A 24,363-nucleotide genomic window follows, 5' to 3' on the forward strand; every position below is an offset into this window, starting at 1 on the left:
TTTGGATATAGTCTAGGTGTTGTTTGGGTGTAGTTTGGATATAGTTTGGGTGTAGTTTGGATATAGTTTAGATGTAGTTTGGATATAGTTTGGGTGTTGTTTGGATAGAGTTTAGATGTAATTTGGATATAGTTTAGGTGTAGTTTGGATGTAGTTTAGGTGTAGTTTGGATGTAGTTTAGGTGTAGTTTGACATAGTTTAGGTGTAGTTTGGGTGTAGTTTGGATATAGTTTAGGTGTAGTTTGGATATAGTTTAGGTGTAGTTTAGGTGTGGTTTGGATATAGTTTAGATGTAGTTTGGATATAGTTTGGGTGTAGTTTAGGTGTAGTTTGGATATAGTTTAGGTGTAGTTTGGATATAGTTTAGGTGTAGTTTGGATATAGTTTAGGTGTAGTTTGGATATAGTTTAGGTGTAGTTTGGATATAGTTTAGGTGTAGTTTGGATATAGTTTAGATGTAGTTTGGATATAGTTTAGGTGTAGTTTGGATATAATTTAGATTGGATATAGTTTGACATAGTTTAGCTGTAGTTTGGGTGTAGTTTAGATAAAGTTTGACATAGTTTAGCTGTAGTTTGGGTGCAGTTTGGATATAGTTTAGGTGTAGTTTAGATAAAGTTTGACATAGTTTAGTTGTAGTTTGGGTGTAGTTTGGATTAGAGGTTGACCAATTAATCGGAATTGACCGATTAATTTGGGCCACTTTCATAACAATCGGAAATCTGTATTTTTGGGCGCCGATTTGTCAATTAAAAAAAAAAAACGTTTTTATATATTTGTTTTTTTTATATATACCTTTATTTAACTAGGCAAGTCAGTTAAGAACACATTCTTATTTTCAATGACGGCCAAGGAACAGTGGGTTAACTGCCTTGTTCAAGGGCAGAACAACAGATTTTCACCTTGTCAGCTCGGGGGATCCAATCTTGTAACCTTACAGTTAACTAGTCCAACGCAATAACGACCTGACTCTCTCTCGTCGCACTCCACAAGGAGACTGCCTGTTATGCGAATGCAGTAAGCCAAGGTAAGTTGCTAGCTAGCATGAAACTTATCTTATAAAAAACAATCAATCATAATCACAAGTTAACTACACATGGTTGATAATATTACGAGATGTTATCTAGCGTGTCCTGCGTTGCATATAATCTGACTGAGCATACAAGTATCTAAGTATCTGACTGAGCGGTGGTAGGCAGAAGCAGGCGCGTAAACATTCATTCAAACAGCACTTTTGTGCATTTTGCCAGCAGCTCTTCGTTGTGCGTCAAGCATTGCGCGGTTTATGACTTCAAGCCTATCAACTCGCGAGATGAGGCTGGTGTAACCGAAGTGAAATGGCTAGCTAGTTAGCGCGCGCTAATAGCGTTTCAAACATCACTCGCTCTGAGCCTTGCAGTAGTTGTTTCCCTTGCTCTGCATGGGTAACGCTGCTTCGAGGGTGGCTGTTGTCGTTGTGTTCCTGGTTGGAGCCCATGGAGGAGCGGGAGAGGGACGGAAGCTAATAGTCAAAGGTTGATGAAATACAAATGGTATAGAGGGAAATAGTCCTATAATTCCTATAATAACCACAACCTAAAACTTCTTACCTGGGAATATTGAAGACTCATGTTAAAAGGAACCACCAGCTTTCATATGTTCTCATGTTCTGAGCAAGGAACTGAAACGTTAGCTTTCTTACATAGCACATATTGCACTTTTACTTTCTTCTCCAACACTTTGTTTTTGCATTATTTAAACCAAATAGAACATGATTCATTATTTACTTGAGGCTAAATTGATTTTATTGATGTATTATATTAAGTTAAAATAAGTGTCAATTCAGTATCGTTGTAATTGTCATTATTACAAATAAATAAATACAAATCGGCCGATTAATTGGTATTGGCTTTTTTGGTCCTCCAATAATCGGTATCAGCGTTGAAAAATCATAATCGGCCGACCTCTAGTTTGGATATGGTTTAGGTGTAGTTTGATATAGTTTAGGTGTAGTTTGATATAGTTTAGCTGTAGTTTGGGTGGGCGATCATCAGCTGCGCAGGCTGAATGAGAAGCAGGGAGGAAATTACGTGCTCTTAAAATTGCTTATAACACTAATTCTGTTTGTGATATTAAGATTCTACATAGACCTATTTAGGAAAAGTCAAATTAATCAAAAACATGGCAGAGCATTGAAGAAAGCCATTTGAAGGCCGAAACATCAATCATTTAAACTTGCTTAATAAAACGAAGATGTTTTAATGGCCCCTTTTCCTTTCCAATGAGTAATAAAAATAAGTCAACATGACGCTCTTGGCTCTTATTAGTGTTAGAACCCTCTGTCCCTGGTCGCTCTGCCATCTACATACACAAACACACCAGGGTTTCCTTTAGCCTGGAATTGTCAGCTTTTGTTGTGTGTGTGTGTGTGTGTGTGTGTGTGTGTGTGTGTGTGTGTGTGTGTGTGTGTGTGTGTGTGTGTGTGTGTGTGTGTGTGTGTGTGTGTGTGTGTGTGTGTGTGTGTGTGTGTGTGTGTGTGTGTGTGTGTAAGATGGCAGAGAAACCATTGACACTCAGTTCAGATGAAAAAGAAAGACTGAATTTATCAAAGATTCATGGGACGAGGAGGAATGAGCTGGGGAGAGAGAGAAAGAGAGGGACAGAGAGGGAGGACGAGAGAATGGGAGGAGGAGGAATGAGCTGGGGAGAGAGAGAAAGAGAGGGACAGAGAGGGAGGAAGAGAGAATGGGAGGAGGAGGAATGAGCTGGGGAGAGAGAGAAAGAGAGGGACAGAGAGGGAGGAAGAGAGAATGGGAGGAGGAGGAATGAGCTGGGGAGAGAGAGAAAGAGAGGGACAGAGAGGGAGGAAGAGAGAATGGGAGGAGGAGGAATGAGCTGGGGAGAGAGAGAAAGAGAGGGACAGAGAGGGAGGAAGAGAGAATGGGAGGAGGAGGAATGAGCTGGGGAGAGAGAAAGAGAGGGACAGAGAGAGAGGAAGAGAGAATGGGAGGAAGAGGAAAAAGCTGGGGAGAGAGAGAAAGATTGAGAGAATGGGAGGAAGAGGAATGAGCTGGGGGAGAGAGAGAAACATTGGCACAGAGGGAGGAAGAGGAGAGGGACAGAGAGGGAGGAAGAAGAGACTTAGAAAGAAGAGAAAGAGTGGAAACCAAGAAGAGGAAGACATTTCACGGTTGTCGTGAAGACCACACAGCAAGACCCCTCTAAAGTTCAGACACACATAAACACACACAACACTCTCTGGTGTATATAGAGTTTATCTGGCTGATAATAATCAGGTTATTAGGATCATAATCAGGTTAATGGGATCATAATCAGGTTAATAGGATCATAATCAGGTTAATATGATCATAATCAGGTTATTAGGATCATAATCAGGTTATTAGGATCATAATCAGGTTAATAGGATCATAATCAGGTTAATAGGATCATAATCAGGTTATTAGGATCATAATCAGGTTAATAGGATCATAATCAGGTTAATAGGATCATAATCAGGTTAAAAGGATCATAATCAGGTTAATAGGATCATAATCAGGTTATTAGGATCATAATCAGGTTAATAGGATCATAATCAGGTTAATAGGATCATAATCAGGTTAATATGATCATAATCAGGTTATTAGGATCATAATCAGGTTAAAAGGATCATAATCAGGTTAATAGGATCATAATCAGGTTAATAGGATCCTAATCAGGTTAATAGGATCATAATCAGGTTAATAGGATCATAATCAGGTTAATAGGATCATAATCAGGTTAAAAGGATCATAATCAGGTTAATAGGATCATAATCAGGTTAATAGGATCCTAATCAGGTTAATAGGATCATAATCAGGTTAATAGGATCATAATCAGGTTAATAGGATCATAATCAGGATCATAATCAGGTTAATAGGATCATAATCAGGTTAATAGGATCATAATCAGGTTAATGGGATCATAATCAGGTTAATAGGATCATAATCAGGTTAATAGGATCATAATCAGGTTAATAGGATCATAATCAGGTTAATGGGATCATAATCAGGTTAATGGGATCATAATCAGGTTAATAGGATCATAATCAGGTTAATAGGATCATAATCAGGTTAATAGGATCATAATCAGGTTAATAGGATCATAATCAGGTTATTAGGATCATAATCAGGTTAATGGGATCATAATCAGGTTAATGGGATCATAATCAGGTTAATAGGATCCTAATCAGGTTAATAGGATCATAATCAGGTTAATAGGATCATAATCAGGTTAATATGATCATAATCAGGTTAATGGGATCATAATCGGGATCATAATCAGGTTAATATGATCATAATCAGGTTAATAGGATCATAATCAGGTTAATAGGATCATAATCAGGTTAATAGGATCATAATCTGGGTAACAAAATATTGTTTCAGGAATGCTAATCTGATACATTACGTTTCTAACAGCAGAAATTATTTCAGAAATAATCGGAGATGGTGGGTGACGAAATCCCCTTGTGCTTTTTAGGTGGAATGACCCAACAGGCCACCCACACACACACACACACACACACACACACACACACACACACACACACACACACACACACACACACACACACACACACACACACACCTTGGGTATTATGCCTATTGTCTTTTATAGCTGCCGGTCTGCCTGTCTGTCTGAAACCTCAATCAGTTTCACAGTAATCAACATCTCGACAGACAGACAGACAGACAGACAGACAGACAGACAGACAGACAGACAGACAGACAGACTACATGTAAAGGTTAACCATGAATCCTACTTCATGGTTTCTCCCTGATCACAGACTGTCTACATGTGAAGCTTGTTTTGTGTCAACAAAAACTAAAAATGTTTTTTTTTTTAAATCATGTTGGTCCTCAAATTTAAATCAAATGAACTACCCTAATGTCTCACAATAAATGTTCTAAGTAAGTGTGGAGAGAGAGAGAGATTCACAGTCTGTATATTAATAAAACAATAGCTCAACACAAAACCATTGCACATTATCAAATGTTAATTTTATAGATTTGTTGTTGTTGTTTAAGTTAAACTTCTTCACGTACCTTCCTCTGCCATACAAGGTAACAGAACCAGCTCGATCAGCACGAGCCACAACACGGTCACGGTGTTCCAACTGCCCCCGCGCCGCTCCATACCGGCCAGGTACTCCCGTTACTCTTCTGGAGTATTGATCACCGATCAGAACCTCTGTCCCGGTGGGGTGTCAGCTAGGTCCAGTGTCGGCACGCCGCGCCACCCACATCAGTCACGAAAAGCAGTTAACTCGGTCTCCGCGAGGTCAGCAGTCATCATCAACAACCGGTCATATTCCCTCTTTTATCCGTAGTTTGTTTTTTAGTTTTTTAAGGTTAGCCTTAATTATTTAACCTACCGCCAAAAACGCTGAAGTCCCCAGGATCAAAGCAAAAGTCAAAACAAGTTTATAATCCCACCTGAAACTCCTCCTCGTTCCTCCGCTATCCACTGTGTCCTCATTTCCTCTGAGCCCGGAGAGAAGGGTATGGAGGGGTATGGGGGGAGAGGAGAAAGAACAGAGACTACATGAGCTAGTGTTCCCCTCCCTGTGGCCGGGCTGAGGCTGCTGTCTGCCGGGTAGTTTAGTAACTGGAGCCCGGGGAATTCACACGATCCAGGACCAGAGACCAAAGAGACGAGGCATAGCCCGCTACACACTTACCTCGCAAACACACACTCTTTCACACACACACACAAACACACACTCTTTCACACACACACACCACCCGTTCTCTCTCTATCAACAACAGCATTCCAGTTGGAAATTAAATCCAGCGGTCAGTCTTTTCCCCTCCTTCGTTCTTTCTTTCTTTCTTTCTTTCTTTCTTTATTTCTTTCTTTCTTTTCAAACGCTGCCCTAATATCCACGCCTCGTCGCTATTTCTGAACGTTAAAACTATGACATAAACTATTCAACAGCGCGGCAGTGTATCGTTATAAATAACAAGATAATATATTCAGAAAGTGTGTCCGTAGCTCTCTGCTGCTGATCCTGACACGAGACACTAACTACTGCTGTTGTCCCGGAGCCCCTCCGTCTGCCAGATTCCACCCACACCCTGCTATTGGCCAGTCCATCTGTCGCTCAGCAAGGACCTGAATGACAATAGGGTGAAATGAAGGACTGAGTGAAATGAGAGAATTCAACAGAATGGTAGATTTTATAATGGGAAAAGTATGTCTCTCTCTCCCTCGTCCATTTTCTTTTCCTAACTTTACCCCCTATCCGTCTCTATCCCCTTCTCTTCCCCTCTCAGTTCAGTTCAGAAGGCTTTATATTGGCGTCAGAAGCACGACATTGGCGTTAAAGCATGTGTTAACATTGTTGAACCAAGTGAGAAAAAAACAAAATACAGAAGTGAGAAGAAACACAAAATAAGATCATCAAAAAAACATTACAACATGTACAGTAACCATTCATAAAGACAGGTCAGGTAATCAACATGTACAGTAACCATTCATAAAGACAGGTCAGGTAATCAACATGTACAGTAACAATTCATAAAGACAGGTCAGGTAATCAAAACAAAATAACAATGTTAATGTGGAGGCTATATACAGGGGGTACCGGTACAGAGTCAATGTGGAGGCTATATACAGGGGGTACCGGTACAGAGTCAATGTGGAGGCTATATACAGGGGTACCGGTACAGAGTCAGTGTGGAGGCTATATACAGGGGTACCGGTACAGAGTCAATGTGGAGGCTATATACAGGGGTACTGGTACAGAGTCAATGTGGAGGCTATATACAGGGGGTACTGGTACAGAGTCAATGTGGAGGCTATATACAGGGGGTACTGGTACAGAGTCAATGTGGAGGCTATATACAGGGGGTACCAGTACAGAGTCAATGTGGAGGCTATATACAGGGGGTACCGGTACAGAGTCAATGTGGAGGCTATATACAGAGGGTTACTGGTACAGAGTCAATGTGGAGCCTATATACAGGGGGTACCAGTACAGAGTCAATGTGGAGGCTATATACAGGGGTAGCGGTACAGAGTCAATGTGGAGGCTATATACAGGGGGTACCGGTACAGAGTCAATGTGGAGACTATATACAGGGGGTACTGGTACAGAGTCAATGTGGAGGCTATTTACAGGGGGTACCGGTACAGAGTCAATGTGGAGGCTATATACAGGGGGTACCGGTACAGAGTCAATGTGGAGGCTATATACAGGGGGTACCGGTACAGAGTCAATGTGGAGGATATATACAGGGGGTACCGGTACAGAGTCAATGTGGAGGCTATATACAGGGGTACCAGTACAGAGTCAATGTGGAGGCTATATACAGGGGGTACCGGTACAGAGTCAATGTGGAGCCTATATACAGGGGGTACCGGTACAGAGTCAATGTGGAGGCTATATACAGGGGGTACAGAGTCAATGTGGAGGCTATATACAGGGGTACAGAGTCAATGTGGAGGCTATATACAGAGGGTACCGGTACAGAGTCAATGTGGAGGCTATATACAGGGGTACCGGTACAGAGTCAATGTGGAGGCTATATACAGGCGGTACTGGTACAGAGTCAATGTGGAGGCTATATACAGGGGTACCGTACAGAGTCAATGTGGAGGCTATATACAGGGGGTACCAGTACAGAGTCAATGTGGAGGCTAAATACAGGGGGTACCGGTACAGAGTCAATGTGGAGGCTATATACAGGGGTACCAGTACAGAGTCAATGTGGAGGCTAAATACAGGGGTACCGGTACAGAGTCAATGTGGAGGCTATATACAGGGGTACCAGTACAGAGTCAATGTGGAGGCTATATACAGGGGGTACCGGTACAGAGTCAATGTGGAGGCTATATACAGGGGGTACCGGTACAGAGTCAATGTGGAGCCTATATACAGGGGGTACCAGTACAGAGTCAATGTGGAGGCTATATACAGGGGGTACCGGTACAGAGTCAATGTGGAGCCTATATACAGGGGGGTACCGGTACAGAGTCAATGTGGAGGCTATATACAGGGGGTACAGAGTCAATGTGGAGGCTATATACAGGGGGTACCAGTACAGAGTCAATGTGGAGGCTAAATACAGGGGGTACCGGTACAGAGTCAATGTGGAGGCTAAATACAGGGGGTACCAGTACAGAGTCAATGTGGAGGCTAAATACAGGGGGTACCGGTACAGAGTCAATGTGGAGGCTATATACAGGGGTACCAGTACAGAGTCAATGTGGAGGCTATATACAGGGGTACCGGTACAGAGTCAATGTGGAGGCTATATACAGGGGGTACCGGTACAGAGTCAATGTGGAGGCTATATACAGGGGGTACCAGTACAGAGTCAATGTGGAGGCTATATACAGGGGGTACCGGTACAGAGTCAATGTGGAGCCTATATACAGCGGTTACCGGTACAGAGTCAATGTGGAGGCTATATACAGGGGGTACCGGTACAGAGTCAATGTGGAGGCTATATACAGGGGGTACCGGTACAGAGTCAATGTGGAGGCTATATACAGGGGGTACCGGTACAGAGTCAATGTGGAGGCTATATACAGGGGTACCGGTACAGAGTCAATGTGGAGGCTATATACAGGGGGTACCGGTACAGAGTCAATGTGGAGGCTATATACAGGGGGTACCGGTACAGAGTCAGTGTGGAGGCTATATACAGGGGTACCGGTACAGAGTCAATGTGGAGGCTATATACAGGGGTACTGGTACAGAGTCAATGTGGAGGCTATATACAGGGGGTACTGGTACAGAGTCAATGTGGAGGCTATATACAGGGGGTACTGGTACAGAGTCAATGTGGAGGCTATATACAGGGGGTACCAGTACAGAGTCAATGTGGAGACTATATACAGGGGGTACTGGTACAGAGTCAATGTGGAGGCTATTTACAGGGGGTACCGGTACAGAGTCAATGTGGAGGCTATATACAGGGGGTACCGGTACAGAGTCAGTGTGGAGGCTATATACAGGGGTACCGGTACAGAGTCAATGTGGAGGCTATATACAGGGGTACTGGTACAGAGTCAATGTGGAGGCTATATACAGGGGGTACCGGTACAGAGTCAATGTGGAGGCTATATACAGGGGTACCGGTACAGAGTCAATGTGGAGGCTATATACAGGGGGTACCGGTACAGAGTCAGTGTGGAGGCTATATACAGGGGTACCGGTACAGAGTCAGTGTGGAGGCTATATACAGGGGTACCGGTACAGAGTCAATGTGGAGGCTATATACAGGGGTACTGGTACAGAGTCAATGTGGAGGCTATATACAGAGGGTTACTGGTACAGAGTCAATGTGGAGCCTATATACAGGGGTACCAGTACAGAGTCAATGTGGAGGCTATATACAGGGGGTAGCGGTACAGAGTCAATGTGGAGGCTATATACAGGGGGTACCGGTACAGAGTCAATGTGGAGACTATATACAGGGGGTACTGGTACAGAGTCAATGTGGAGGCTATTTACAGGGGGTACCGGTACAGAGTCAATGTGGAGGCTATATACAGGGGGTACCGGTACAGAGTCAATGTGGAGGCTATATACAGGGGTACCGGTACAGAGTCAATGTGGAGGCTATATACAGGGGGTACCGGTACAGAGTCAGTGTGGAGGCTATATACAGGGGTACCGGTACAGAGTCAATGTGGAGGCTATATACAGGGGTACTGGTACAGAGTCAATGTGGAGGCTATATACAGGGGGTACTGGTACAGAGTCAATGTGGAGGCTATATACAGGGGGTACTGGTACAGAGTCAATGTGGAGGCTATATACAGGGGGTACCAGTACAGAGTCAATGTGGAGGCTATATACAGGGGGGTACCGGTACAGAGTCAATGTGGAGGCTACATACAGAGGGTTACTGGTACAGAGTCAATGTGGAGCCTATATACAGGGGTACCAGTACAGAGTCAATGTGGAGGCTATATACAGGGGGTAGCGGTACAGAGTCAATGTGAAGGCTATATACAGGGGGTACCGGTACAGAGTCAATGTGGAGACTATATACAGGGGGTACTGGTACAGAGTCAATGGGGAGGCTATATACAGGGTACCGGTACAGAGTCAATGTGGAGGCTATATACAGGGGGTACCAGTACAGAGTCAATGTGGAGGCTATATACAGGGGGTACCGGTACAGAGTCAATGTGGAGGATATATACAGGGGTACCGGTACAGAGTCATTGTGGAGGCTATATACAGGGGGTAACAGTACAAAGTCAATGTGGAGGCTATATACAGGGGGTACCGGTACAGAGTCAATGTGGAGGCTATATACAGGGGGTACCGGTACAGAGTCAATGTGAAGGCTATATACAGGGGGTACAGAGTCAATGTGGAGGCTATATACAGGGGGTACAGAGTCAATGTGGAGGCTATATACAGAGGGTACCGGTACAGAGTCAATGTGGAGGCTATATACAGGGGGTACCGGTACAGAGTCAATGTGGAGGCTATATACAGGCGGTACTGGTACAGAGTCAATGTGGAGGCTATATACAGGGGGTACCGTACAGAGTCAATGTGGAGGCTATATACAGGGGGTACCAGTACAGAGTCAATGTGGAGGCTAAATACAGGGGTACCGGTACAGAGTCAATGTGGAGGCTATATACAGGGGGTACCAGTACAGAGTCAATGTGGAGGCTAAATACAGGGGGTACCGGTACAGAGTCAATGTGGAGGCTATATACAGGGGGTACCAGTACAGAGTCAATGTGGAGGCTATATACAGGGGGTACCGGTACAGAGTCAATGTGGAGGCTATATACAGGGGTACCGGTACAGAGTCAATGTGGAGCCTATATACAGGGGGTACCAGTACAGAGTCAATGTGGAGGCTATATACAGGGGGTACCGGTACAGAGTCAGTGTGGAGCCTATATACAGGGGGTACCGGTACAGAGTCAATGTGGAGGCTATATACAGGGGGTACAGAGTCAATGTGGAGGCTATATACAGGGGGTACAGAGTCAATGTGGAGGCTATATACAGAGGGTACCGGTACAGAGTCAATGTGGAGGCTATATACAGGGGGTACCGGTACAGAGTCAATGTGGAGGCTATATACAGGCGGTACTGGTACAGAGTCAATGTGGAGGCTATATACAGGGGGTACCGTACAGAGTCAATGTGGAGGCTATATACAGGGGGTACCAGTACAGAGTCAATGTGGAGGCTAAATACAGGGGGTACCGGTACAGAGTCAATGTGGAGGCTATATACAGGGGGTACCAGTACAGAGTCAATGTGGAGGCTAAATACAGGGGGTACCGGTACAGAGTCAATGTGGAGGCTATATACAGGGGGTACCAGTACAGAGTCAATGTGGAGGCTATATACAGGGGGTACCGGTACAGAGTCAATGTGGAGGCTATATACAGGGGGTACCGGTACAGAGTCAATGTGGAGGCTATATACAGGGGGTACCAGTACAGAGTCAATGTGGAGGCTATATACAGGGGGTACCGGTACAGAGTCAATGTGGAGCCTATATACAGCGGTTACCGGTACAGAGTCAATGTGGAGGCTATATACAGGGGGTACCGGTACAGAGTCAATGTGGAGGCTATATACAGGGGGTACCGGTACAGAGTCAATGTGGAGGCTATATACAGGGGGTACCGGTACAGAGTCAATGTGGAGGCTATATACAGGGGGTACCGGTACAGAGTCAATGTGGAGGCTATATACAGGGGGTACCGGTACAGAGTCAATGTGGAGGCTATATACAGGGGGTACCGGTACAGAGTCAGTGTGGAGGCTATATACAGGGGTACCGGTACAGAGTCAATGTGGAGGCTATATACAGGGGTACTGGTACAGAGTCAATGTGGAGGCTATATACAGGGGGTACTGGTACAGAGTCAATGTGGAGGCTATATACAGGGGGTACTGGTACAGAGTCAATGTGGAGGCTATATACAGGGGGTACCAGTACAGAGTCAATGTGGAGGCTATATACAGGGGGTACCGGTACAGAGTCAATGTGGAGGCTATATACAGAGGGTTACTGGTACAGAGTCAATGTGGAGCCTATATACAGGGGGTACCGGTACAGAGTCAATGTGGAGGCTATATACAGGGGGTAGCGGTACAGAGTCAATGTGGAGGCTATATACAGGGGGTACCGGTACAGAGTCAATGTGGAGACTATATACAGGGGGTACTGGTACAGAGTCAATGTGGAGGCTATTTACAGGGGGTACCGGTACAGAGTCAATGTGGAGGCTATATACAGGGGGTACCGGTACAGAGTCAATGTGGAGGCTATATACAGGGGTACCGGTACAGAGTCAATGTGGAGGATATATACAGGGGGTACCGGTACAGAGTCAATGTGGAGGCTATATACAGGGGGTACCAGTACAGAGTCAATGTGGAGGCTATATACAGGGGGTACCGGTACAGAGTCAATGTGGAGCCTATATACAGGGGGTACCGGTACAGAGTCAATGTGGAGGCTATATACAGGGGGTACAGAGTCAATGTGGAGGCTATATACAGGGGGTACAGAGTCAATGTGGAGGCTATATACAGAGGGTACCGGTACAGAGTCAATGTGGAGGCTATATACAGGGGGTACCGGTACAGAGTCAATGTGGAGGCTATATACAGGCGGTACTGGTACAGAGTCAATGTGGAGGCTATATACAGGGGGTACCGTACAGAGTCAATGTGGAGGCTATATACAGGGGGTACCAGTACAGAGTCAATGTGGAGGCTAAATACAGGGGGTACCCGGTACAGAGTCAATGTGGAGGCTATATACAGGGGGTACCAGTACAGAGTCAATGTGGAGGCTAAATACAGGGGGTACCGGTACAGAGTCAATGTGGAGGCTATATACAGGGGGTACCAGTACAGAGTCAATGTGGAGGCTATATACAGGGGGTACCGGTACAGAGTCAATGTGGAGGCTATATACAGGGGGTACCGGTACAGAGTCAATGTGGAGCCTATATACAGGGGGTACCAGTACAGAGTCAATGTGGAGGCTATATACAGGGGGTACCGGTACAGAGTCAATGTGGAGCCTATATACAGGGGGTACCGGTACAGAGTCAATGTGGAGGCTATATACAGGGGGTACAGAGTCAATGTGGAGGCTATATACAGGGGGTACAGAGTCAATGTGGAGGCTATATACAGAGTGTACCGGTACAGAGTCAATGTGGAGGCTATATACAGGGGGTACCGGTACAGAGTCAATGTGGAGGCTATATACAGGCGGTACTGGTACAGAGTCAATGTGGAGGCTATATACAGGGGGTACCGTACAGAGTCAATGTGGAGGCTATATACAGGGGGTACCAGTACAGAGTCAATGTGGAGGCTAAATACAGGGGGTACCGGTACAGAGTCAATGTGGAGGCTATATACAGGGGGTACCAGTACAGAGTCAATGTGGAGGCTAAATACAGGGGGTACCGGTACAGAGTCAATGTGGAGGCTATATACAGGGGGTACCAGTACAGAGTCAATGTGGAGGCTATATACAGGGGGTACCGGTACAGAGTCAATGTGGAGGCTATATACAGGGGGTACCGGTACAGAGTCAATGTGGAGGCTATATACAGGGGGTACCAGTACAGAGTCAATGTGGAGGCTATATACAGGGGGTACCGGTACAGAGTCAATGTGGAGCCTATATACAGCGGTTACCGGTACAGAGTCAATGTGGAGGCTATATACAGGGGGTACCGGTACAGAGTCAATGTGGAGGCTATATACAGGGGTACCGGTACAGAGTCAATGTGGAGGCTATATACAGGGGGTACCGGTACAGAGTCAATGTGGAGGCTATATACAGGGGGTACCGGTACAGAGTCAATGTGGAGGCTATATACAGGGGTACCGGTACAGAGTCAATGTGGAGGCTATATACAGGGGGTACCGGTACAGAGTCAGTGTGGAGGCTATATACAGGGGTACCGGTACAGAGTCAATGTGGAGGCTATATACAGGGGTACTGGTACAGAGTCAATGTGGAGGCTATATACAGGGGGTACTGGTACAGAGTCAATGTGGAGGCTATATACAGGGGGTACTGGTACAGAGTCAATGTGGAGGCTATATACAGGGGGTACCAGTACAGAGTCAATGTGGAGGCTATATACAGGGGGGTACCGGTACAGAGTCAATGTGGAGGCTATATACAGAGGGTTACTGGTACAGAGTCAATGTGGAGCCTATATACAGGGGGTACCAGTACAGAGTCAATGTGGAGGCTATATACAGGGGGTAGCGGTACAGAGTCAATGTGGAGGCTATATACAGGGGGTACCGGTACAGAGTCAATGTGGAGACTATATACAGGGGGTACTGGTACAGAGTCAATGTGGAGGCTATATACAGGGGGTACCGGTACAGAGTCAATGTGGAGGCTATATACAGGGGGTACCGGTACAGAGTCAATGTGGAGGCTATATACAGGGGGTACCGGTACAGAGTCAATGTGGAGGATATATACAGGGGGTACCGGTACAGAGTCAATGTGGAGGCTATATACAGGGGGTACCAGTACAGAGTCAATGTGGAGGCTATATACAGGGGGTACCGGTACAGAGTCAATGTGGAGCCTATATACAGGGGGTACCGGTACAGAGTCAATGTGGAGGCTATATACAGGGGGTACAGAGTCAATGTGGAGGCTATATACAGGGGGTACAGAGTCAATGTGGAGGCTATATACAGAGGGTACCGGTACAGAGTCAATGTGGAGGCTATATACAGGGGGTACCGGTACAGAGTCAATGTGGAGGCTATATACAGGCGGTACTGGTACAGAGTCAATGTGGAGGCTATATACAGGGGTACCGTACAGAGTCAATGTGGAGGCTATATACAGGGGGTACCAGTACAGAGTCAATGTGGAGGCTAAATACAGGGGGTACCGGTACAGAGTCAATGTGGAGGCTATATACAGGGGGTACCAGTACAGAGTCAATGTGGAGGCTAAATACAGGGGGTACCGGTACAGAGTCAATGTGGAGGCTATATACAGGGGGTACCAGTACAGAGTCAATGTGGAGGCTATATACAGGGGGTACCGGTACAGAGTCAATGTGGAGGCTATATACAGGGGGTACCGGTACAGAGTCAATGTGGAGCCTATATACAGGGGTACCAGTACAGAGTCAATGTGGAGGCTATATACAGGGGGTACCGGTACAGAGTCAATGTGGAGCCTATATACAGGGGGTACCGGTACAGAGTCAATGTGGAGGCTATATACAGGGGGTACAGAGTCAATGTGGAGGCTATATACAGGGGGTACAGAGTCAATGTGGAGGCTATATACAGAGGGTACCGGTACAGAGTCAATGTGGAGGCTATATACAGGGGGTACCGGTACAGAGTCAATGTGGAGGCTATATACAGGCGGTACTGGTACAGAGTCAATGTGGAGGCTATATACAGGGGGTACCGTACAGAGTCAATGTGGAGGCTATATACAGGGGTACCAGTACAGAGTCAATGTGGAGGCTAAATACAGGGGTACCGGTACAGAGTCAATGTGGAGGCTATATACAGGGGTACCAGTACAGAGTCAATGTGGAGGCTAAATACAGGGGGTACCGGTACAGAGTTAATGTGGAGGCTATATACAGGGGGTACCAGTACAGAGTCAATGTGGAGGCTATATACAGGGGTACCGGTACAGAGTCAATGTGGAGGCTATATACTGGGGGTACCGGTGCAGAGTCAATGTGGAGGCTATATACAGGGGTACCGGTACAGAGTCAATGTGGAGGCTATATACAGGGGTTACCGGTACAGAGTCAATGTGGAGGCTATATACAGGGGGTACCGGTGCAGAGTCAATGTGGAGGCTATATACAGGGGGTACAGGTACAGAGTCAATGTGGAGGCTATATACAGGGGTACCGGTACAGAGTCAATGTGGAGGCTATATACAGGGGGTACCGGTACAGAGTCAATGTGGAGCCTATATACAGGGGGTACCGGTACAGAGTCAATGTGGAGGCTATATACAGGGGGTACCAGTACAGAGTCAATGTGGAGCCGATATACAGGGGTGTACCGGTACAGAGTCAATGTGGAGGCTATATACAGGGGTACCGGTACAGAGTCAATGTGGAGGCTATATACAGGGGGTACCGGTACAGAGTCAATGTGGAGCCTATATACAGGGGGGTACCGGTACAGAGTCAATGTGGAGGCTATATACAGGGGGTACCGGTACAGAGTCAATGTGGAGGCTATATACAGGGGGTACCGGTACAGAGTCAATGTGGAGCCTATATACAAGGGGGTACCGGTACAGAGTCAATGTGGAGGCTATATACAGCGGGTACAGAGTCAATGTGGAGGCTATATACAGAGGGTACCGGTACAGAGTCAATGTGGAGGCTATATACAGGGGGTACCGGTACAGAGTCAATGTGGAGGCTATATACAGGGGGTACTGGTACAGAGTCAATGTGGAGGCTATATACAGGGTATTACGGTACAGAGTCAATGTGGAGGCTATATACAGGGGGTACCGGTACAGAGTCAATGTGGAGGCTATATACAGGGGGTACCAGTACAGAGTCAATGTGGAGGCTATATACAGGGGGTACCAGTACAGAGTCAATGTGGAGCCGATATACAGGGGGTACCGGAACAGAGTCAATGTGGAGGCTATATACAGGGGGTACCGGTACAGAGTCAATGTGGAGGCTATATACAGTGTATTACGGTACAGAGTCAATGTGGAGGCTATATACAGGGGGTACCGGTACAGAGTCAATGGGGAGGCTATATACAGGGGGTACCGGTACAGAGTCAGTGTGGAGGCTATATACAGGGGGTACTGGTACAGAGTCAATGTGGAGGCTATATACAGGGGTACTGGTACAGAGTCAATGTGGAGGCTATATACAGAGGGTACCGGTACAGAGTCAATGTGGAGGCTATATACAGGGTGTTACGATACAGAGTCAATGTAGAGGCTATATACAGGAGGTACCGGTACAGAGTCAATGTGGAGGCTATATACAGGGGTACCGGTACAGAGTCAATGTGGAGGCTATATACAGGGGGTACCGGTACAGAGTCAATGTGCGGGACCACCGGTTAGTCGGGGTAATTGACGTAATGTGTACATGAATGTATAGTTAAAATGACTATGCATAGCTGATAAACAGAGAGTGAGGGAGCGGGGGTCCTACACTTGCGCTCTGGTATCGCTTGCCATGCGGTAGCAGAGAGACCTGGGGTGGCTTCGGTCTTTGACCATTTTTAAGGCCTTCCTCTGACACTGCCTGGTGTAGAGGTCCTCGATGGCAGGTAACTTAGTCCCAGGGATTTTCTGGGCCGTACGCACTACCCTCTGTAGTGCCTTGCGGTCGGAGGCCAAGTAGTTGCCGTACCAGGTAGTGATGCAACTAGTCAGGATGCTCTCGATGGTGCAGCTGTAGAACCTTTTGAGGATCTGAGGACCAATGCCAAATCTTTTTAGTATCCTGAGGGGGAATAGATGTTGTCGTGCCCTTCTTCACAACTGTCTTGGTGTGTATGGACCATGTTAGTTTGTTGGTGATGTGGATACCAAAGAACTTGAAGCTCTCAACCTGCTCCACTGCTGCCCCGTCGATGAGAATGGGGGCGTGTTCGGTCCTCCTTTTCCTGTAGTCCACAATCATCTCCTTTGTCTTGCTCACATTGAGGGAGAGGTTGTTGTTGAGGAGACTGAGCACGCACCCCTGAGGGGTTCTAGTGTTGAGGATCAGCGTGGCAGATGTGTTGGTATCTACCCTCACCACCTGGGGGCGGCCTGTCAGGAAGTCCAGATTCAGGGGAGGTGTTTCTGTTCCAGGATCCTTAGTTTAGTGATGAGCTTTGAGGGCACTATGGTGTTGAACACTGAATCGTGTTGAAAGCTGTAGTCAATGAACAGCATTCTCACATTGGTGTTCCTTTTGTCCAGGTGGGAAAGGGCAGTGTGGAGTGCAATAGAGATTGAATCATCTGTGGATCTGTTGGGGCGCTGGGCAAATTGGAGTGGGTCTAGGCTTTCTGGGACAATGGTGTTGATGTGAGCCATTACCAGCCTTTCAAAGCATTTCATGGCTACAGAAGTGAGTGCTACGGGTCAGTAGTCATTTAGGCAGGTTACCTTAGTGTTCTTGGGCACAGGGACTATAATGGTCTGCTTGAAACATGTTGGTATTACAGACTCGGACAGGGAGAGGTTGAAAATATCAGTGAAGACACTTGCCAGTTGGTCCGCGCATGCTTTGAGTATAATGGTAATGCGTCTGGCCCCGCGGCTTTGTGAATGTTGACCTGTTTAATATAGGTGTCCCGCTAGCGGGACACAAGCCTTTAACATCCGGTGAATTTGGTGGGCGCACAATTCAAATAAATCACCATAATTTGCAAATAAATTCATTAAAAATCCTACAATGTGAATTTCTGGATTTCTTTTCTCTTTTTGTCTGTCATAGTTGAAGTGTACCTATGATGAAAATTACAGGCCTCTCTCATCTTTTTAAGTGGGAGAACTTGCACAATTGGTGGCTGACTAAATACTTTTTTGCCCCACTGTAGAAAACATAAAACAAAACATAGAATGCCCACCCCAACTCAAGCCTTGACCAAACCAAAATAGAGACATAAAAAGGATCTCTAAGGTCTGGGCGTGACACAATTGCACTAAGTCCCTCTTTGTAGCACCTGATCACATGACTGAACAGTAGTCCAGGTGAGACGAAACTAGGGCCTGTAGGACTTGCCTTGTTGATAGTGTTGTTAAGAAGCAGAACTTTATTATGGACAGACTTCTCACCATCTTAACTATCAATATATTTTGACCAAGACAGTTTACAATCCAGGGTTACTCCAAGCAGTTGTCACCTCAACTTGCTCAATTCCCACATTATTTATTAAAAGATTTAGTTGAGGTTTAGGGTTTGGGACAAAACTGTAGTTACTGTAACTACTATAACTACCATAATTACTGTAACTACTGTAACTACTGTAACTAATGTAAGTACTGTAATTACTGTAACTAATGTAACTAATGTAACTTATATAATTTCTGTAACTAATGTAACTACTGTTATTACTGTAACTACTGTAACTACTGTAACTACTGTAACTAATGTAATTAATGTACCTACTGTAACTACTGTAACTACTGTAATTACTGTAACTACTGTAACTAATGTAGCTACTGTAACTAATGGAATTAGTGTACCTACTGTAACTACTGTAACTTATGTAACTACTGTAACTAATGTAACTACTGTAACTACTGTAATTTAAAACTGTTTTAGTATCCTGCCATTTCATGTTTCAGAATCCGAGGGCAGTCCATGGTGTTTAGGTTGGTGGAAAAGTCTATAGAAAACCTTGTTGAACTCAAACCTTCTGCTGACAGGTCCACGATAATTGTTTTCTAGGTCAGAAACTGACACAGCCCTTTCCCAGATACAGCATTAATTATTACTACAGATTAAAACATTCTGCCAACACAGTAAATAGACCGGTAGTTTAATATATTTGACAGGTAGGCTACTGTATTGCTGTGCGATAGGAGCGCGACGTCACTGCCTACTTAATCTCAGAGCCTATACCAAGGCAGGACATAGAAACCCCAATAATCTATTGATAAACATATTGAACATCTTTTGGCCTAATTCCAATAGTTCCAAATTATACCGTAAATAAAGGGCGTTGAATTTGTCACCATAACAGGTGAATGGAGGCGTTTTCCAGGCGGAGTTTTAATGCTTGTTCACACGCGCACAGTTTAGGATTTATAACGGCAAAACACGTGCACGTATTAGGTACTTTTCAGAAATGGCGCAAGCAGACATTGTGTGAAATTTACTCAACGGTTATAAATTTGACCCAGATCATTTGTGCCTCCAAATGGCACATTATTGCCGCACCCTACCGGAGGTGGTGGCCACCTGATACCCTCTTTTATTTCGGACAGAAGGTTCCGAAGTTATTGTCCCCAACAATGACATCTGGGAGGGGACTGTGGATCTGGGAAACTTGGGTCAATGGTGCGTCTTACCATGGAGATCCGGCATTTACAACAGAAGACTGAGTGGCCCAAGACAGGAGCAATAGTCATTAACTTAAATGTGTTAGTTACATGCAATATCTCAACATGTTTACATACTATTCCTCTATAAGGAAGGAAATCATTATAACCAGACCTATCATTATCATTTTAACCAGACCTTTCATTATCATTATAACCAGACCTATCATTATCATTATAACCAGACCTACCATTATCATAATAACCAGACCTACCATTATCATTATAACCAGACCTATCATTATCATTATAACCAGACCTATCATTATCATTATAACCAGACCTACCATTATCATTATAACCAGACCTATCATTATCATTATAACCAGACCTATCATTATCATTATAGCCAGACCTATCATTATAGTTATAACCAGACCTATCATTATCATTATAACCAGACCTATAATTATCGTTATAACCAGACCTATCATTATCATTATAACCAGACCTATCATTATCATTATAACCAGACCTACCATTATCATTATAACCACCTATCATTATCAATATAACCAGACCTTTCGTTAGCATTATAACCACCTATCATTATCATTATAGCCAGACCTATCATTATCATTATAACCAGACCTATCATTATCATTATAACCAGAACTATCATTATCATTATAGCCAGACCTATCATTATAGTTATAACCAGACCTATCATTATCATTATAACCAGACCTATCATTATCGTTATAACCAGACCTATCATTATCATTATAACCAGACATACCATTATCATTATAACCACCCCTCATTATCATTATAACCAGACATACCATTATCATTATAACCAGACATATCATTATCATTATAACCAGACCTAACATTATCATAATAACCAGACCTACCATTATCATTATAACCACCTATCATTATCAATATAACCAGACCTATCGTTATCATTATAACCACCTATCATTATCATTATAACCAGACCTATCATTATCGTTATAACCAGACCTATCATTATCATTATAACCAGACCTATCATTATCATTATAACCAGACCTGCCATTATCATTATAACCAGACCTAACGTTATCATTATAACCAGACCTATCATTATCATTATAACCGGACCTATCATTATCGTTATAACCAGACCTATCATTATCGTTATAACCAGACCTATCATTATCATTATAACCAGACCTATCATTATCGTTAAAACCAGACCTATCATTATCGATATAACCAGACCTATCATTATCGATATAACTAGACCTACCATTATCATTATAGCCAGACCTATCATTATCATTATAACCAGACCTATCATTATCGATATAACCAGACCTATCATTATCATTAGAACCAGACCTATCATTATCATTAGAACCAGACCTATCATTATAACCAGACCTATCATTATCGTTATAGCCAGACCTATCATTATCGTTATAACCAGACCTATCATTATCATTATAACCAGACCTATCATTATCGTTAAAACCAGACCTATCATTATCGATATAACCAGACCTATCATTATCGATATAACCAGACCTACCATTATCATTATAGCCAGACCTATCATTATCATTATAACCAGACCTATCATTATCGATATAACCAGACCTATCATTATCATTAGAACCAGACCTATCATTATCATTAGAACCAGACCTATCATTATAACCAGACCTTTCATTATCATTATAACCAGACCTATCATTATCATTATAACCAGAACTATCATTATCATTATAGCCAGACCTATCATTATAGTTATAACCAGACCTATCATTATCATTATAACCAGACCTATCATTATCGTTATAACCAGACCTATCATTATCATTATAACCAGACCTACCATTATCATTATAACCACCCCTCATTATCATTATAACCAGACCTACCATTATCATTATAACCAGACCTATCATTATCATTATAACCAGACCTAACATTATTATAATAACCAGACCTACCATTATCATTATAACCACCTATCATTATCAATATAACCAGACCTATCGTTATCATTATAACCACCTATCATTATCATTATAACCAGACCTATCATTATCATTATAACCAGACCTATCATTATCATTATAAACAGACCTATCATTATCATTATAACCAGACCTACCATTATCATTATAACCAGACCTAACGTTATCATTATAACCAGACCTATCATTATCATTATAACCAGACCTATCATTGTCGTTATAACCAGACCTATCATTATGGTTATAACCAGACCTATCATTATCATTATAACCAGACCTATCATTATCGTTAAAACCAGACCTATCATTATCGATATAACCAGACCTATCATTATCGATATAACCAGACCTACCATTATCATTATAGCCAGACCTATCATTATCATTATAACCAGACCTATCATTATCGATATAACCAGACCTATCATTATCATTAGAACCAGACCTATCATTATCATTAGAACCAGACCTATCATTATAACCAGACCTATCATTATCGTTATAACCAGACCTATCATTATCGTTATAACCAGACCTATCATTATCATTATAACCAGACCTATCATTATCGTTAAAACCAGACCTATCATTATCGATATAACCAGACCTATCATTATCGATATAACCAGACCTACCATTATCATTATAGCCAGACCTATCATTATCATTATAACCAGACCTATCATTATCGATATAACCAGACCTATCATTATCATTAGAACCAGACCTATCATTATCATTAGAACCAGACCTATCATTATAACCAGACCTATCGTTATCATTATAACCAGACCTATCATTATCATTATAACCAGACCTATCATTATCATTATAGCCAGACCTATCATTATCATTATAACCAGACCTATCATTATCATTATAACCAGACCTATCATTATCATTATAACCAGACCTATCATTATCATTATAACCAGACCTACCATTATCATTATAACCAGACCTACCATTATCATTATAACCAGACCTATCATTATCATTATAACCAGACCTACCATTATCATTATAACCAGACCTATCATTATCATTATAACCAGACCTATCGTTATCATTATAACCAGACCTATCATTATCATTATAACCAGACCTATCATTATCATTATAGCCAGACCTATCATTATCATTATAACCAGACCTATCATTATCATTATAACCAGACCTATCATTATCATTATAACCAGACCTACCATTATCATTATAACCAGACCTATCATTATCATTATAACCAGACCTATCGTTATCATTATAACCAGACCTATCATTATCATTATAACCAGACCTATCATTATCATTATAACCAGACCTACCATTATCATTATAACCAGACCTATCGTTATCATCATAACCAGACCTATCATTATCATTATAACCAGACCTACCATTATCATTATAACCACCCCTCATTATCATTATAACCAGAGTAGTTCCTGTTAGAGAAGAGGTCTATTACATAGAGTAGTTCCTGTTAGAGTAGAGGTCTATTACATAGAGTAGTTCCTGTTAGAGTAGAGGTCTATCACATAGAGTAGTTCCTGTTAGAGTAGAGGTCTATTACATAGAGTAGTTCCTGTTAGAGTAGAGGTCTATTACATAGAGTAGTTCCTGTTAGAGTAGAGGTCTATTTCATAGAGTAGTTCCTGTTATATAGAATAGAGTAGAGGTCTATTACATAGAGTAGTTCCTGTTAGAGTAGAGGTCTATTACAAAGAGTAGTTCCTGTTATATAGAATAGAGTAGAGGTCTATTACATAGAGTAGTTCCTGTTAGAGTAGAGGTCTATTACATAGAGTAGTTCCTGTTATATAGAATAGAGTAGAGGTCTATTACATAGAGTAGTTCCTGTTAGAGTAGAGGTCTATTACATAGATTAGTTCCTGTTATATAGAATAGAGTAGAGGTCTATTACATAGAGTAGTTCCTGTTAGAGTAGAGGTCTTTCACATAGAGTAGTTCTTGTTAGAGTAGAGGTCTATTACATAGAGTAGTTTCTGTTAGAGTAGAGGTCTATCACAGAGAGTAGTTCCTGTTATATAGAATAGAGTAGACGTCTATTACATAGAGTAGTTCCTGTTAGAGTAGAGGTCTATTACATAGAGTCGTTCCTGTTATATAGAATAGAGTAGAGGTCTATTACATAGAGTAGTTCCTGTTAGAGTAGAGGTCTATTACATAGAGTAGTTCCTGTTAGAGTAGAGGTCTATTACATAGAGTAGTTCCTGTTAGAGTAGAGGTCTATTACATAGAGTAGTTCCTGTTATATAGAATAGAGTAGAGGTCTATTACATAGATTAGTT

General features: G+C 43.2%; 1 pseudogene; it reads right to left on the bottom strand.

The window, feature by feature from the left end:
- The window catches only part of LOC135510158 (ephrin type-B receptor 4b-like), a 75,341-nt pseudogene extending 69,289 nt beyond the window's left edge, over nt 1-6,052 (bottom strand).
- Between the last annotated feature and the right edge of the window lie 18,311 nt (nt 6,053-24,363).

This window comes from Oncorhynchus masou, chromosome 23, assembly GCF_036934945.1.
Source record: "Oncorhynchus masou masou isolate Uvic2021 chromosome 23, UVic_Omas_1.1, whole genome shotgun sequence".
Taxonomy (NCBI): Eukaryota; Metazoa; Chordata; class Actinopteri; order Salmoniformes; family Salmonidae; genus Oncorhynchus; species Oncorhynchus masou.